The 18,666-nt window shown below is 41.1% G+C and overlaps 1 protein-coding gene and 1 pseudogene across 1 annotated transcript in view; one reads left to right on the top strand and one right to left on the bottom strand.

The window, feature by feature from the left end:
• The window catches only part of LOC126195714 (uncharacterized), a 586,112-nt gene that overhangs the window by 258,125 nt on the left and 309,321 nt on the right, over positions 1-18,666 (bottom strand). The gene's annotated exons all lie outside the window — the stretch shown is intronic.
• On the top strand, positions 17,715-17,832 carry LOC126195977 (5S ribosomal RNA; annotated as a pseudogene).

Here is an 18,666-nt window from a genome sequence, read left to right as displayed (position 1 = left end):
ACTTTTAAAGTAGCAGACAGTACGATTATTGTTTAATTCACGTAATTTTCCTGTCAAGTCCCGTTTGCTTTTTGCCGACTACTGTGTACATTTTGCCCGCTTACTTTTGTATAGCACAGTATCGTCTACACTCGAATTTTGGTGTGATTAATTGAAATAACCCATATCACTTTAAATACCGAAGGAATTTCATTCGCAGATTAGCACCTCTGAAAGTAGTTGAGTTTGCAACATTTAATCAAATATTTGACCATTTACGAAGTATAATCACCACCTGACAACACATGTTAAGTATCTAAACGCAATTACTCGACCTACCTCTGATTCATACTGAAATATATATTTGATTGCCTTGGTAACCTGGAAAAGGAATGTTCAAAATTATACACACTGACAGCATTTCCACACTATTTAACCTAGGCCTATATTGCACGACTTCCAGGACACTATACCTTTTTCAAATGAGTTGGAAATCCAAATACTGTCGGTACAGCATCGTCCTTCAGTTGACGTCTATTTACATAATTTTCCATGTAACAATTCTCTTCAAAATGAAGAGTGCGCAGCAAATGATTTGCTGTCGGTTGGAAGTTCTCTCTCCGAGTAGCGACTATCCATTCCGATTAAGAAAATCATTTGTAAGGGGAAACCTAAACATAAACAAACGCTCATAATGTGTTTTTTCTCCATGAAAATACTATATACAGGTAACAGAAAGTAACAAACAACCAGAAATGACTGACCTGTGAAATGTAACATTGTTTCTGTCTTCGTCTTTGCTTCCATTATACTGTTACAATTAAAAGCAGCACTCGAACGAACCCTGTTTACGCGATGTTTCCCTGCAAATGGCGGCTTCTATCACGTTCAATGTGGGGACGCGACCCTAGCGCCAATGCGCGGTCTAGTTTTTATTTAGTGAGTCTATGGTGCCGACTAGAGAGCCTGTATAGGGAGAGAGTGGCCAACCGGACGATGCGGCGGCCATTTTTCTGCCAAACTGCGGTCGGGACTTTTGAATGGGTAATAGTGGAGTAGTGGAGTACACACTCACCGAAACAAAAGCACAAGACAATATGGCGAAATTATTCGTTAAACACCTTTCTTTACAGCTATAATATACTCATAGTAGCCTACTATGTACAGCACAGGAAAATTTGATACAGTGGCTGTAAAAATTATTCGTTACTTGCATTTATCTCCTTTAAAGTTTGTTTACTAGTCATATTGCAATGAAAGTAACGCAAATAAAAAAATATAGTGTATAGAATTTGTTTTGTATCGGAAGTGCGTAATGCTAAAGATCAAACGTACCTGTATTACGCCAGATGAATGAAAGTCGTAAGCAGTTGTTTACTTGTGACATGCAAAAAGTTGTTGTTGATGTTGTTGTGGTCTTCAGTCCTGAGACTGGTTTGATGCAGCTCTCCATGCTACTCTATCTTGTGCAACCTTCTTCATCTCCCAGTACCTACTGCAGCCTACATCCTTCTGAATCTGCATAGTGTATTCATCTCTTGGTCTCCCTCTGCGGTTTTTACCCTCCACACTGCCCTCCAATACTAAATTTGTGATCCCTTGATGCCAACCGATCCCTTCTTCTAGTCAAGTTGTGCCACAGACTCCTCTTCTCCCCAATTCTATTCACTACCTTCTAATTAGTTATGTGATCTACCCATCTAATCTTCAGCATTCTTCTGTAGCACCACATTTCAAAAGCTTCTATTCTTTTCTTGTCTAAACTATTTATCGTCCATGTTTCACTTCCATACATGGCTACACTCAATACAAATACTTTCAGAAACGACTTCCTGACACTTAAATCAATACTCGGTGTTAACAAACTTCTCTTCTTCAGAAACGCTTTCCTTGCCATTGCCAGTCTACAATTTATATCCTCTCTACTTCGACCATCATCAGTTATTTTGCTCCCCAAATAGCAAAACTCCTTTACTACTTTAAGTGTCTCATTTCCCAATCTAATTCCCTCAGCATCACCTGACTTAATTAGACTACATTGCATTATCCTCGTTTTGCTTTTGTTGATGTTCATCTTATACCCTCCTTTCAAGACACTGTCCATTCCGTTCAACTGCTCTTCCAAGTCCTTTGCTGTCTCTGACAGAATTACAATGTCATCGGCGAACCTCAAAGTTCTTATTTCTTCGCCATGGATGCAAAAAGTGTGAGACGTATTAGTACTTCTTGTCACGTCTTCAAACTTTTTGCATGTCGCAAGTAAACAACTGCTTATGACTTTCTAATACCTCTCGTAGATAACAAACGAAAAAGATTACAAAAATCAGGTAATGTTAAATGTAGGCTACTGTAATAACGACCAAATATAACAAGAAAACTACCGTATCCCTTCTACCCCACAGTAAGTAGGCCTACTAAAAACTGTCTTCATGAGTACCTACAATTATTTACTACGAATAATGTTTCAGGAACCACGACAAAATGAAGACAGAAATCTGGGAAAGTTCCTGCCCTAACAGCATTAATGAAATAGTTATAAAAATACAATCAGATTACCTGGAATTACTAACAGTGGCCTAGAAATCAAATTACACTCGTGGAAATCTTCAATACAGTACAGTATAAAAAAAAAGCACCTTATGACACTGAAGGACGTAATTATGACGACTGCAACTTAGCAAAATTATTACACATTAGATACACAATCCCATTTTAATTCTATGTTTATAAGAATAATGTGTTATAATAATTTTCACACAGCCAATTTACAGGTCTGTTTTCAAAATTAACTATATATATTGCAAATTGTTTTACATGTAGTAAAAAGGGAAAACGACTTCCTTCGCATAGATAAGAGTACTTGGTTGGCTTCTACAAGGCTCCTGTTTGATTTATGTCAGCCCTGTTGACTGCGACTGCCCACTGCTTTCGTTTTTCTTCATTGCGTGGTAATGCTAACATGCGAAATCCACCTTCGCCTCTATTGGAACCACCAAATGCAGCACGACCTGGCATCGTTTACGAACGTCTGCAGTACGAATTACAGATGTCAAAGACAATACTATACAATTACTAACGTGTTTACTTCAAACATGTAGTCCTACCGACTTCATCACAAAACGCTTCATTATTTCAACTCGTATTTAAGATCGCAAACGCTAATTATGTACTAAAAATGATATACAACTAAATCGAACATGCATACAACGCATAACAAGTCTCTTAATAATTCAAATACCTTTTAATCGTTTCCAAAAGTCCTCTGAACTTCAATTCAACTCAAAAGCACGGCGAACATAGGAAGCGCGAGAGATGTTTGGCGCCATTTTTTGCCAAAGCTGATCAACCAATCACGGGCAACTTCACCTATGGCCACTCTCTCTGTATACAGGCTCTCTAGTACCGACATGCTTAGGGAATAACCGTGCTCAGTTTCAGCTCTGTAGCTAATCTGTACGGTTCTGTTCTGTGCTTTCAAAATGTTTTAAGACTATCAACTCGCCCGCAGCATGTGAGGTTCGCTCTGTGATACGGTTTTTGTCAGCAAGGAACCTGTCTGTTGCAGAAATTCATCGATAGATCTGCGAAGTATACGGTGATACTGTTATGAGTGAAAGCAAAGTGCGTAAATGGATACGAGAATTCAAAGATGGCCGTAACATTGTCCATGATGACGACCGCTCCGGTCGCCCTTCTTTGATTACAGACGATTTGGAGCTTCAGTTCGAGGCGAGGATTCGTGACAACAGGCGCTTCACAATAACAGGTCTCTCACAACGAATTTCCTAACATGTAGAGATCAGTGCTTTACTATATTGTTTCCAATCATCTAAAGCTTACGAAACTGTGCTCCCTTTGGGTCCCAAAACTCGTAACAGAGGACCACAAAAACCAAAGATTTGAGTGTGTGATGTCCGCAGCCTGTGGTCGTGCGGTAGCGTTCTCGCTTCCCGCGCCCGGGTTCCCGGCTTCGATTCCCGGCGGGGTCAGGGATTTTCTCTGCCTCGTGATGACTGGGTGTTGTGTGATGTCCTTAGGTTAGTTAGGTTTAAGTAGTTCTAAGTTCTAGGGGACTGATGACCATAGATATTAAGTCCCACAGTGCTCAGAGCCATTTGCACCATTTTTTTGAGTGTGTGATGAAGTTCCTGACCCGTTATCACAAAGAAGCTGACGGCTTCTGATGTCAGATCGTAACTGGAGACGAAACATGGGTTTCTCATATCACGCCCGAATCGAAGCAACAGAGCATGGAATGGAGACACACTCACTCGCCTGTAAAGGTGAAGGCCAAACAGACTCTGTCCCAGCGCAAATTCACGGCGTCGGTGTTTTGGGATACGCATGGTGTTTTTTTGGTCGACTTCATGCAACGAGGAACCACTATCAATGCAGAATCATACTGTCAAACCGTGAGTAAGCTACGCAGAGCGATTCAAAACAAAAGACGCGGCATGCTTACAAAGGGAACTGTCCTTCTCCATGACAATGCAAGACCTCACACTGCAGGTCAGACCCATGATTTATTGGGCAGTTTTGGCTGGGAAGCTTTAGACTACCCACCCTACAGTTCTGATCTTGCGCCGAGCGATTACCATCTGTTCCTCCACCTCAAACAAGACCTCAGTGGCAACCGGTAACAATGATGACGACGAAGTGAAAACGGTAGCGAACTCTTGGTTATCAGAGCAGGCGGCAAGTTTTTATGGAGACGGTATTTCGGAACTGGTTGAGAGGTATGATACGTATTTGAACAAATTTGGCAACTATGTCAAAAAATAGAGTAAAGTATGTACTTTCTTAAAATAAGACTCAGCGGAGCAGCGCCTCTGAGGAAGTCCAGCGCAGTTCTGGACGAAACGTAAGGAACAGAAAAGTTCTTGGACCACGACCTCACATCCCGGAAAGTATATCAACCCGGTCGTGAAAGCCTTCATTCTACAGTATTAAGTACAGAATAGAGAAATTTTTTACGCGCATTTACATTATTTGCTAACAAGCTGACATTTCTTAAGAATAATACACACATAAAAAAAAAGGATGCCAGACCGAAACTAGTCATAAAATGAAAGAAGTGGAATTTGCAACTTTTGCTAGTATTTCGTTGTACTGAACTTTAAATTGCGCTTTTACTGTGTTATATCATTCGGTGTGAATGTACACTATGATCAAAGGGATCTGTAGGATCTGTACTGTGGGGCGGTGGGTGGAAATTTCTTATTGTTGCTGTTCTCAACACAGTCTCTCTAACTACTATGTTGGCAAACAGAAAGTGATTAGCAAAAAAGGTGATGCCTGTAATTAAAGTTCACTGTGTCCACTCTGATGGAGAAATGAAATTATTGATCATTGAAGTTCATTACGCTGAGGATTTAGGATGATGTCTGGGATTCATAGAAAATGCAGTTTACTATAACAATTTTCAGTGTATTCTGAAAACGACAAAGCATAAAGTTCCAGACAAAAGTTTACCCAAGCAATGCTACTATCAGCTCTTGTACTATCAGAGCTGTTCAGTCTATTGCGTGGATCCTATTATCCCTAGATAACGAAACAGTTCAATAATCGTTATCGATTTAAATGTTCAAAGTGAATGCTTGCCCAAATTTGATGTTAACACTCATCAAACGCCACGCTAGTAATGATAGAAGGTCTGTCCTCCGGCGACACATGAAAATACGACATACGAAAACAGAATAAATCACTGAAGTCATTTCGCAATTAACACTTTACCCCAATGCGAACTCATTGTTACGTGCATACTGAGTTACATAATACAGCATCCAAGGCTGTTTCTTGCAACTGCACAGACGCAGTGTCGCTTCCGACATGGAGTGCGTGCTGATAGGAATCTAGAAGAGAACTCGGGGCCTGCCTCTAGCTCGCAGCGCTCTTACAGGGTGTTTCAAAAATGACCGGTATATTTGAAACGGCAATAAAAACTAAACGAGCAGCGATAGAAATACACCGTTTGTTGCAATATGCTTGGGACAACAGTACATTTTCAGGCGGACAAACTTTCGAAATTACAGTAGTTACAATTTTCAACAACAGATGGCGCTGCGGTCTGGGAAACTCTATAGTACGATATTTTCCACATATCCACCATGCGTAGCAATAATATGGCGCAGTCTCTGAATGAAATTACCCGAAACCTTTGACAACGTGTCTGGCGGAATGGCTTCACATGCAGCTGTTCAATTGTTTCTGGATTTTGGCGGTATACCTGGTCTTTCAAGTGTCCCCACAGAAAGAAGTCACAGGGGTTCATGTCTGGCGAATAGGGAGGCCAATCCACGCCGCCTCCTGTATGTTTCGGATAGCCCAAAGCAATCACACGATCATCGAAATATTCAGTCAGGAAATTAAAGACGTCGGCCGTGCGATGTGGCCGGGCACCATCTTGCATAAACCACGAGGTGTTCGCAGTGTCGTCTAGGGCAGTTTGTACCGCCACAAATTCACGAAGAATGTCCAGATAGCGTGATGCAGTAATCGTTTCGGATCTGAAAAATGGGCCAATGATTCCTTTGGAAGAAATGGCGGCCCAGACCAGTACTTTTTGAGGATGCAGGGACGATGGGACTGCAACATGGGGCTTTTCGGTTCCCCATATGCGCCAGTTCTGTTTATTGACGAAGCCGTCCAGGTAAAAATAAGCTTCGTCAGTAAACCAAATGCTGCCCACATGCATATCGCCGTCATCAATCCTGTGCACTATATCGTTAGCGAATGTCTCTCGTGCAGCAATGGTAGCGGCGCTGAGGGGTTGCCGCGTTTGAATTTTGTATGGATAGAGGTGTAAACTCTGGCGCACGAGACGAACGTGGACGTTGGCGTCATTTGGACCGCAGCTGCAACACGGCAAACGGAAACCCGAGGCCGCTGTTGGATCACCTGCTGCACTAGCTGCGCGTTGCCCTCTGTGGTTGCCGTACGCGGTCGCCCTACCTTTCCAGCACGTTCATCCGTCACGTTCCCAGTCCGTTGAAATTTTTCAAACAGATCCTTTATTGTATCGCTTTTCGGTCCTTTGGTTACATTAAACCTCCGTTGAAAACTTCGTCTTGTTGCAACAACACTGTGTTCTAAGCGGTGGAATTCCAACACCAGAAAAATCCTCTGTTCTAAGGAATAAACCATGTTGTCTACAGCACACTTGCACGTTGTGAACAGCACACGCTTACAGCAGAAAGACGACGTACAGAATGGCGCACCCACAGACTGCGTTGTCTTCTATATCTTTCACATCACTTGCAGCGCCATCTGTTGTTGAAAATCGTAACTACTGTAATTTCGAAAGTTTGTCCGCCTGAAAATGTACTGTTGTCCCAAGCATATTGCAACAAACGGTGTATTTCTATCGCTGCTCGTTTAGTTTTTATTGCCGTTTCAAATATACCGGTCATTTTTGAAACACCCTGTATTTATATAGCCGCGGTGCGGACCGCCGAAAGCGCAGCCGACAGAATTTGCCTTCCTGAGTAGCTGCTGGGGCTGGTAGAGCACCACTTCAAGTTACTAAATAATTAATTTCTTCATTCGATGAAGGCCAATGAAGCTCTCAATTTAATTATGCAGTCAGCACACAGGTAAGTATCTGTAATAAAATTCTGATGTGGCTAAGTTAAATACTTTTGGGGAGAGAATTATTTTAGCTGCACTGCACGCAATAGATGAGCTTTGAACTTGTCTTTGGAGAGACGCTAGAGCTATAGTTTTGTAGCTACCTTTTGGACACTTCTCAAATCTTTGTTATTATAGCGTACCTCCATTCTACCTAAATCTAAACATCCTATCTTTATCTAATCACTTACTTAATCTATCTTACTTTCGAACTTTTAGGATACAAAAAACAGAAAATCATGAATTTCAACCAAAATATTACTTTGTGAGATCCAGCATGCTGTTTCCATTAAATTACAATGAAAAATGAATCCGAATAAAAATTTTGAAGTTTCTAGCTCCTTTCTGTTGCACCAATGATTTTTACGTAAAATGTTCAAATTTCGAAAACTGTTAAAGTTACTAAACTGAAACTTAACACATTATCATTTTAGCATAATTCCTGACATGCTATTAACTTTTCAGATTATTTACTTTACTTTTAAGGTATTGTGCAACATTCTTTACGTCATAGCTAGTTACAGCGGACTAGGCTGGCACATAATGGAAAGCATATGAATTCTATATGGCGTGAGTAGGCTGCTTCCCTACAGTCACCCCACTGTAATGCGGAATTGACCACTGATGTCAGGAAAGGCGCAACCCCAGTATAAAAGGAGGCAGTGAGCATTACGTTGTCAATGGAGAATCGGTAAGAGCAGAATGGTTCGGTCAGGAGAGCTCAGTGCCTTAGAACGTGGAGAAGTCATTGGATGTTATCTAGAAAATCCATCAGTGACATTTCAACCCTTCTAAAGGTGCACTCGCAAATAAACCAAGATTAGGCGGACATGATGCACTGGCGGACAGGGATACTCCACCCAGTGCGGAGGGTAATTGTAAAAAATGACTTGAAATCAGTGGAAGGAATAACTCGAGAATTCCAAACAACTACCACCAGTCCGGCTAGTGCAATTACCGCGAGTATGGAATTAAAAAGAAGGATACGATGGTAAGCGACGCTTGAGGTGGTGCGAAGGGTGACGCCACTGTACAGTGGATCACTGGAATCCAGCGATTTGGCCGGCCAGTGTGGCCACGCGGTTAAATGCGCTTGAGTCTGGAACCGCGCGACCGCTACGGTCGCAGGTTCGAATCATGCCTCGGGCATGGATGTGTGTGATGTCCTTAGGTTTGTTAGGTTTAAGTAGTTCTAAGTTCTAGGGGACTGATGACCTCAGATGTTAAGTCCCATAGTGCTCAGAGCCAATCCAGTGATTTGGAGTGATGAATCACGCTGTACGATGAGGAATTCCGATGGAAGCGTTTGGGTTTTGTGAGTACCTGGAGAACATTACTTCTCTTAATGTGTTGTGCCAACAAAGAGGTTTTTCGGGGTTGGGATGTGGTCCCCTTATTGTGTTTACGGAAACGCTAGAGCGGAAGAATGTAAGCACATTTTATAGCATCATGTACTGCGTATAGTAGACGAACTATTCTGACAGGGGAACCTCCCCATCGCACCCCCCTCAGATTTAGTTATAAGTTGGCACAGTGGATAGGCCTTGAAAAACTAAACACAGATCAATCGAGAAAACAGGAAGAAGTTGTGTGGAACTATGAAAAAAATAAGCAAAATATACAAACCGAGTAGTCCATGGCCAAGATAGGCAACATCAGGGATAATGTGAGCTGAGGAGCGCAGTGGTCCCGTGGTTAGCGTGAGCAGTTGTGGAATGGTTCAAGTTTCCGTCAAGTGAAAAGTCTACTTTCTTTATTTCCGCAAAGTTATGATCTGTCCGTTCGTTCATTGACGTCTCTGTTCACTGAAGTAAGTTTAGTGTCTGTGTTTTGCGACGCACCGCAAAAGCGTGCGATTAGTAGACGAAAGGACGTGCCTCTCCAATGGGGAACCGCAAACATTTGATCGCAAGGTCATAGGTCAACCGATTCCTCCACAGGAAAACACGTCTGATATATTCTGTACGACACTGGTGACGGCATGTGCGTCACATGACAGGAATATGTTGTCGACCCACCTAACTTGTACACTTGGCGAATGGGTAAAAAGATTCTTCTACCTTGCCCGATTTATGTTTTCTCGTGGATGTGATAATCACTCCCAAAAAAGTGATGAAAACTTAAGAGTTTGTCACATAAACTGCAACAATCGAATGCAACAGTTTCACAGTCGCACAGTTTTCCCTGTGATCTGTCAAAACATGTGTTTTTAACGTTTTCAAATTTTTCCGTGTGTAGATCGTCAAATCCTACATACGTCCAAGCAAATCTGAACATGTCCTGGAATTTTGGAGAGTGAAGTTGATTATATATGAGTGCCTGAACTTTGGTAATTGACACAGGATCACGTAAACAATACTGCTCTGTTTACCTGTGCAGCTTCGCAAAATCATAGAATGTTTTCACAAAGTATTTCACTTGCCGAAAACCAAACATATCTAACGGTTGCACAAGAGGTGTACAACCTGGAGTAATGGTAATCACGTCAACTCCCACACTAAAATTGTACAATGCCTGATCCTTCTGTCCTGTATAGCTGTCAAGTAATAAGGCAAAACTTTGTCCGCGTAAGGAGCAATAACACGTTCATTAAAGTCTTTCACTAGTCTTTTCTCCATTTTTCCTGACGTACAATTCACAATGACATTCGGCGGACAGATAATAATTGTCTGAAAATAAAAAATGAAAGTTTTTCCTCGATAGAAGACTCGAACTAAGGTCCTCTCGTTCCGCAGCCGCTCACGCTAACGACGGGACTTTTTTTTTTTAATATCATTTTGTTCGTTGTATCTGATCGGGGCAGACGTCGTAAGACACCCTTTTAAGTTCGTTGTTGATCTATTAACTCAAGTTTTTTTTATTACAGAAGGCGGCTAACCCTCTGACAGAGCACGCTGAGCTACCGTGCTGGCGGACTACGGCGCTCCGGATCTCATGTGTCACTGAAATAGCCTATCTTGCACATGGACTACTCAGTTTGTCTATTTTGCTTATTTTTTTCATAGTTCTGAACAACTTCTTCCTGTTTTCTCGATTTATCTGTGTTCAGTCTTTGAAGGCCTATCCACTGTGCGAACTTATAACTAAATCTGAGGGGGGTGCGATGGGGAGGTTCCCTCGTGAGACGTTGATGATGTCAGTGTGACAATGTACCGTGTTATAAGTAGTATCTGTGAGGCAATGGTCTGTGGACAATAACATCCCTGAAACGGATTGGTCTGTCCAGAATCCGTACTTAAGCCAAATGGAATACCTCTGGGATGAGTTAGAAAGTCGACTTCGGCCCAGACCTCAGCGTCCAGCGCCAATACCTTCTCTGGTTTCGGCTTTTGAGGACAAAGGGGCTGCCATTCCTCCGTAAGCATTTAGATGCCTCACTGAAAGTGTCCCCAGCAGAATTCAACCCATCATAAAGACGAAGGCGGACACAGCCCACATTAATGTCCGGAGACTTTCGATCAGATAGTGTACAAAATAATCGCCTTCTATTAATATTTAGTTATGTAATCAGAAATATGTGGTCAATAGTAGGATGTAGCCTTTGGCGAGGTTATGCCATCATGTGCTTTGTAAAATAATGCTATTTTAATCTATAAATAACTAAACTGTAAGGAAAGTTAAGAAGTTGTTAACAAGAAAATATTAAAAACTACTAAGAAAAGAAAAAAAGAAAGTTTGTACTGCCTATAATCATGCCTCTGAGCGCATACTATCAACAGAAGTCGTGCAATGAAGTCGACATACAAGAGCAACATGCGTCAGAAGTACTGGGAAAGTGACTGACAATCAAACTCGAGCGAATCGAGTAAACGTACGAGTAGGGATGCGTAAAGAATGAATGAATAAATAAATGGGTCTAATGACTGAGACATGGAATGTGAAGAGCGAGCTTTGGGTCGTATCTTCTGGTAGGGTGGGGCAGGCAATTGGTACAAACACCGGTGGGGAGCGGGAAGTTATCCCGAGACAACGTTTGCTAACCAAAGCGAAAATATTTGCAATAAATATGTTATGATACCAAAAACTTGGTTTTATATTCATATTTCGCTTCTCTATTTTGAAGCACAAGTGCTTTCTTAGTATCTCCGCACTGTTTCCCAACACTTTTTACTATTTATGATAGAAATAACGCCACATATATGGTACTATCTACAAGGTGTTTCAAGAGACACATCTGCACAGCTATTCCTCTAGGTCACAGGAACGGTCACTTATCTCTTTTTCCTTCATTCTTATTTCAGCTCTCCTCAAGAGCACAGCCTGGTGGCGGGCAAAACTGTTTTCAGTTGCATGTTCAACAAATATATAATAAAAAAATACGACAAATCATTTAGCTTTAAAAACCATACATAGATGACAATTTGACTAATTTTGAGTGTAGATAAATGATTCACATGAGAGTTTAAATACATAGGGTTGACGATATTGATGCTCTTACTATATAATGGTGTTGCTGGTGTTTATGAAGAAACTCACGAATCCGATGGAGAGGAAAAGAGGTTTGCAGGAATGGGGACCATGAAGAACTGCAGGAGGTATATGTTATTGAGTAGAAGGGAGGCAGAATGATGGAGAAATGGTTGGCTGCGACGATGTAGTATAAGGCTTGGGTGGAGCTTTGTAGGCTGATAGGAAGGTTATATGTCGAGAGGAATTTCATGACGTAAGAGTTTACTGAATTTCCGGCAATTTCATTTTCTTCCGTTCTTTTATTCTGAGTCATCAGTCTCCTGACAGGTTCTTTTTATGCGGCCAGCCAAGAATTCCTCTCCTGTGCCAACGTATTCATTTCTGAGTAGCACTTGCTCCCTACGTCCTCGTTTATCTGCGGGATGTATTCCAATCTCTGTATTCCACTACAGTTTTTATGCTCTACAGTTTCCTCTAGTACCATGGAGGTTTTTTCATGATATCTTGTCATCCTGTACCTTCCTCTTCTCACTGTTTTCAATACGTTCCTTTCTTGGCCGATTCTTATCTTTTCAGTCCACCTGATTTTCAACATTCTTCTGTAGCACCAATTTCAGACGCTTCGATTCTCTTCTCCACCGGTTTTCACGCAGTCCATGTTTCACTACCACACAATGCTGTGCTCCAGACGTTCATTTCCCAGAAATTTCCCCCGCAAATTAAGGCCTATGTTTGATGCCAGTCGGCTTTTCTTGGTCAAGAATGCTCTCTTTGCCTATGTTAGTCTGCTTTTTATATTCCCCATGGTTCATCCGTCGTGGTTTATTTTGCTTCCAACGAAGCAGAATTCCATGACTTCGTCCTCATCGTGACTAGCGGCTTTGACGTTAAGTTTCTGGCTATTCCCCCGTTTCTGCTACTTGTCATTAGTCTCAGTTCATATTCTGTACTCGTTGGACCGCTCATTCCACTCAACATACCCCTTCATTCTTCTTCATGTTCACCGAGGACAGCAATCTCATCCGCGAATCTTGTCATTGATATCTTTTCTTCTTGAATTTTATCCCACACTTGAACCTTTCTTTATTTTCCGCCGTTGTTTCTTCGATGTACAGACTGAACATTAGGGGCGAAATACTGAATCCCTGTCTTACACTTTTTCCAAAGCAAGCACTTCGTTCTTGATCTTCCAATCTAACTCTTCCCTCTTGATTTTAGTACATATTGTATATCACGTGTCTTTCCCTGCAGCTTCTCAGAATTTCAAACATCTTGCAAAATTTCGCATTGTCGATCGCTTTTTCTAGGTCTACAAATCCTTTGAGCGTACTTTTTATAGGTTCTGTTTCCATTATCAAGTGAAAAGTCAGAATAGCCTCTCTGGGGCCATTGCATTTCCTGAAAGCAAACCGATTGTCACTTAACAGATCCGCAATTTTCTTTTAAATTCGTCTGCGAATTATTCTTTCCAATATTTGTGTGGATAAGATGTTAAGGGGCTCCGGAAAGGCTAAAAATCATGAAAAGTTCAATTTTTACTTTTTTGCGTTTTCTGAATCTGCAGACTATTACCTTTTAATAGATATATAATTTATTCAATTCCGAGGACTACAACTATTTTTAAATTTTTTTTGAAATGTGTTCTACATGGGCGTGACCCACTGTGGCGCTGTTAAACTGCTGTCAAATGGTGTTATTATTAACGTCCGTGTTCATCAGGTACATTTTAGTGATGTGAGATAAAGTATGTATTGTGGCTAACCTGTGATGGTTCAATATATATCGCTGGTGTGATTGTCGATTGTTTCATGTTTATTTACACTGTCGTTATCTCGAAAATATTCGTAATTAATTCTGTTTCTTGAGTCTCTGTTTTGTTGAAGTATAATAATGAGTAAAAGTAAAGTTATTAGAAATCCTCTGAAGGCTTTTAAGAAAATGAGAAATGTTGGAAAGCCAAAGGTATGTGTTATTACTGTAAACAATAAAGACGATGAAAATCCCCAACATAGCTTGTGTCCCAAAGAAGAAGACAGTTGGTGTAAATATAACAAAGGATTGCTAACTGGTGAAGTGTACACTCATAAGCATAGTCTGCCTCATGCAATAATGGAGGTGATACAACCTATTTTCAGAGACTTAGCAGCACCTGAACTGTTGAAAAAGTGTATTCACGGAAAAACTCAAAACCACATTGAATGTGTAAATAGTGTTATATGGTCGAGAATCCCCAAAACTGTATTTGTTGGAATAGAAACACTTCACTTTGGTGTGTATGATGGTGTTGCGACTTTCAATGATGGCAACATTGTAATGTGCAAGGTATTTAGAAATATGGGAATGAAGATAGGTTCTAACATGGTACGAGCGATGCTTGCTTTAGACAAGGAACGCCTTAGGGCTGCAGACAGGGCTGTAAAGAGTCTAGAAATACAAGCAAGAGTAAACAGGAGGAGGAACAAGAGGAAGCTGGAGGAGGAGTTTGCAGAGGATGAAGATAATCCATCCTATGGACCTGGAATGCACTAAAAAGTTAATCCAATCTTTGTCGCTCGATTCCCAAAACTTTTATTTTCTCATACTAATTACATGTTTTCTAAGGATCTTCCAAACATATTTGTTTCAAACTTTCAGTAAATGTTACACAGTACCTTCTGCATAATTTAACACAGCCCTTTTCCAAAAAACCGTATATTTTTGAATATATAAATAAAAAATTGCAAAAAAAGTTGTGAATTTTCATTACAATTGAAAAAAAATCATCTTTAATAACTGAACTAAAATTTTGTAAAATCCCTGTGTTAAGTTGTAGCCCATATTCCAATAAATAATCTGTAAAAAGTTCAACTTCCTACCTCAAATACTTTGTGAGGAAAGATGTAATTTATAAGCGTTATTTTAACATTGCAAGTATAGGGCGTTCCGGAGCCCCTTAAGCTGCTTGTGCGATAGTTTCTTCACTTATCTGCCCTTGTTACCTTCGGAACTGCGTGGATGACATATTTCCGGAAGTTTGGTGCTACGTCACCAGTCTCATGGATTCTACACACCAGTTTGAATATTCGTTTGGTTGCCATTCCCCCAGCGATTTTAGAAATACCAACGGAATGTTATCTTTTATAAATTATAGAGCGCAGCAGTCAGTCGTCCTTTTCTTTTTTGCAGGTTTTATTTGGCAACATTGATAATGGCTAGGCACGAGCCGAAATGTGGAGTTGCCAAATAAAACCTGCAAAAAAAGGACGATTTATTGCTGCGCCCTATAATTTATAAATCATATCACAGTTGTTGAGTGCACCCACTTTCCTAATGGAAGGTAACCTGAGAAATGTTATCTAGCCCTTCTGTTTTATTTTATTTCAAGTCTTCAAGAGCTCTTTTACGTTCTGACTCTAATACTAGGTCCCATACGTCTCCCTTATAGACTACAGTTTCTTCTTCTATGAAGCCAAGATTGTGCAAGACGCACTGTCTACTGATTAATGGTTTTGTATTGAGAGCAAATCAAATAAAGAGGAAATATTGTTAATATTTGCAGCCATTCTTCCTAAGTTGCTACTACAATATGTTTATCTTGTGGATAACAGATACATATGTTTATCATCATCGGGTCCTAGCTGCGAAGAGATGGTGGCGCTCACCTATAGTGCGCGGGGTGCAGTACATTTGACAACCGTGAGCTCAGTATAACAGAGGTAGTGGTGGAGGACATACGGTGTCATATGTAATTTTACTTATGTCCGAAACAGGCTTATGTCTGTTGAAGTTATTTCCTTGGTCGTGATGCAGCCGCTGGGCTGACATTTTTCATTTATTAGTGAGACTTCTGAAGAAGGCTATATTATTATAGCAGAAACCATGGTCAAGGTTTAAAATAAACACGTTTTAGCGCAACTTTGGGCTGTTTTTCATTCGAGACAATTTCGTAACGGTTGCTGTTGTCGTTGCCATGATGAAAATAATGACTTTTTAAGAAAATGGCGGGAAGCAATATTTCTTTGCTAGGGCCGTTAATATTAAGGCACAACTTTTTTGTTATAATACAAGTTCATACATACTGCATTAGGTTTACAAGCAGTAGAGCTGTAGCAAACATAAACCACTTCCCATACATTTTAAATCACGGAACTCCATAGGGAAGCACAGCTTTACACAAAGACCATGAGTCGTCTACTTACGCAGGTTTCAAAGACTTTCGCCATGGTTTCGGCTCCTGGGCCAAGCCTAGGGACATGCAACAAGCACCGAAAACGCAGTAACACTGAAAATGCGTTTTGCAAAGAAGAAAAAGGGAACGTAGAACGTTTTCCATTTCCACTTTTCATGTATCGAACGATCATCAAAACATTTATTTGTCAATATGTATAATTAAATCGTTGTCCCGGAACCTATTGCCAGTTGGATGCTGCGTGTATAATAGGTTCCAGAGCCAACGAAAATTTGATATTCAACATTTCGCATAATTACTGTGCGAATTTCAAAATATAAAGAGTTATCACAATCTACTCATTGAGAAGCATATCATGTGTTATAAGCTTAACACAGGAAGACAAGTATAGCAGTTAGAAACAGTGTGTCTTGAGACAGGGAAAGTGACGGCGCGCAAATACCCGGGTCATATTCGTCCAGTACTTGAGAATGAGAGTATTTAGCGTATGCCAGCAAACTTCACACGTGAATTCAAACCTCCACGAAACTTTTTCTCGCTGACCCCCCAGACAAAATGACGAAAGGAAAAAAAAGTTAATCTCTTTACTACATTTTCGTTAGTCATACATTCAGACTTCAACATTAGGCATGACGTTTTAATTTATTACTTCTTTACTACTAACTTTATTGGCAACACACATTGCAGGCAGTATCTACATACATCGCAAAATGTACCTGCAAAGTTATATTATTGTACAACACATTGTTCAGGCCATATGACATCATAAACATCGAAAAGTGTGAAAAACTAGCTTTTACTTAAAACGACACGCAATAAAAGTTCAGTGTCAGGCATAACCCTTTAATTTATTTCTTTTTTGGCTCAAATGGCTCTGAGCACTATGGGACTTAACATCTGGGGTCATCAGTCCCCTAGAACTTAGAACTACTTAAACCTAACTAACCTAAGGACATCACACACATCCATGCCCGAACCTGCCTCGAGATAACTGGGTGTTTGTGTCGTCGTCATCATTTCATCATCATTCATGAAGAGTGACGAGACTGGGCTGAGAAAAGGTTGGGAATTTGTACGGGTGCTGATAACCGCGCAGTTGAGCGCCCCACAAACCAAACATCATCATCATCATCATCCATGCCCAAGGCAGGATTCGAACCTGCGACCGTAGCGGTCGCGCGGTTCCAGACTGAAGCGCCTAGAACCGCTCGGCCACAACTATTTCTTCTTAACTGGTAACCCTATTCGCAATGTATTTTGCAGACAGTATCTACATTTATTACTGTTTGCATCTGAAAAAATTATGTCATTGTTCGACGCGTACTGGGGTCGGACAAAAGTTTGGAAACACAGTGAGAAATGTGTATTCGAAAATAATGCAGATACTGGCGTACTCTGCGTGCTACGCTGTCTTGATTGATCACCACACCACTTACGCCATGTCGTCAATGCGTTACAACTGTCAGTCAAGATCAGAACAGTGTTATGTGTAGTTGTGGATGCAATATGTCGCAGCTAAGTGAATTGGAGCGGCATCGGCGTTGCCGCAGTGGAAACACCGGTACCCGTCAGATCACCGAAGTTAAGCGCTGTCGGGCGTGGCTCGCACTTAGATGGGTGACCGACCGGGCCCCCATGCGCTGTTGCCATTTTTCGGGGTGCACTCAGTCTTGTGATGCCAATTGAAGAGCTACTCGACCGAATAGTAGCGGCACCGGTCACTGGAAACCATCATAACGAACGGGAGAGCAGTGTGCTGACCACACGCCCCTCCTATCGACATTCTCATCTGAGGATGACACTGCGGTCGGGTGGTCCCGATGGGCCGCTTGTGGCCTGGAGACGGAGTGCTTTTAAGTGAATTGGAACGTCGGCAACAGTAAGGCAGCTGCATCAGTCATTGTTGTTATGGTCTTCAGTCCTGAGACTGGTTTGATGCAGCTCTCCATGCTACCCTATCCTGTGCAAGCTTCTTCATCTCCCAGTACTTACTGCAACCCACATCCTTCTGAATCTGCTTAGTGTATTCATCTATTGGTCTCCCTCTACGATTTTTACCCTCCACGCTGCCCTACAATGCTAAATTTGTGATCCCTTGATGCCTCAGAAAATGTCCTACTAACCGGTCCAATCTTTAATACTTCATCATTAGTTATGTGATCTACCCATCTAATCTTCAGCATTCTACTGTAGCACCACATTTCGAATGCTTCTATTCTCTTCTTGTCCAAACTATTTACCGTCCATGTTTCACTTCCATACATGGCTACACTCCTTACAAATACTTTCAGAAACGACTTCCTGACACTTAAATCTATACTCGATGTTAGCAAATTTCTCTTCTTCAGAAACGCTTTCCTTGCCATTGCGAGTGTACATTTTATATCTTCTCTACTTCGACCATCATCAGTTATTTTGCTCCCCAAATAGCAAAAATCCTTTACTGCTTTAAGTGTCTCATTTCCTAATCTAATTCCCTCAGC

The sequence above is a fragment of the Schistocerca nitens genome, chromosome 7, assembly GCF_023898315.1.
Source record: "Schistocerca nitens isolate TAMUIC-IGC-003100 chromosome 7, iqSchNite1.1, whole genome shotgun sequence".
Lineage (NCBI taxonomy): Eukaryota > Metazoa > Arthropoda > Insecta > Orthoptera > Acrididae > Schistocerca > Schistocerca nitens.
This window is presented reverse-complemented; position numbering and strand designations above follow the sequence as displayed.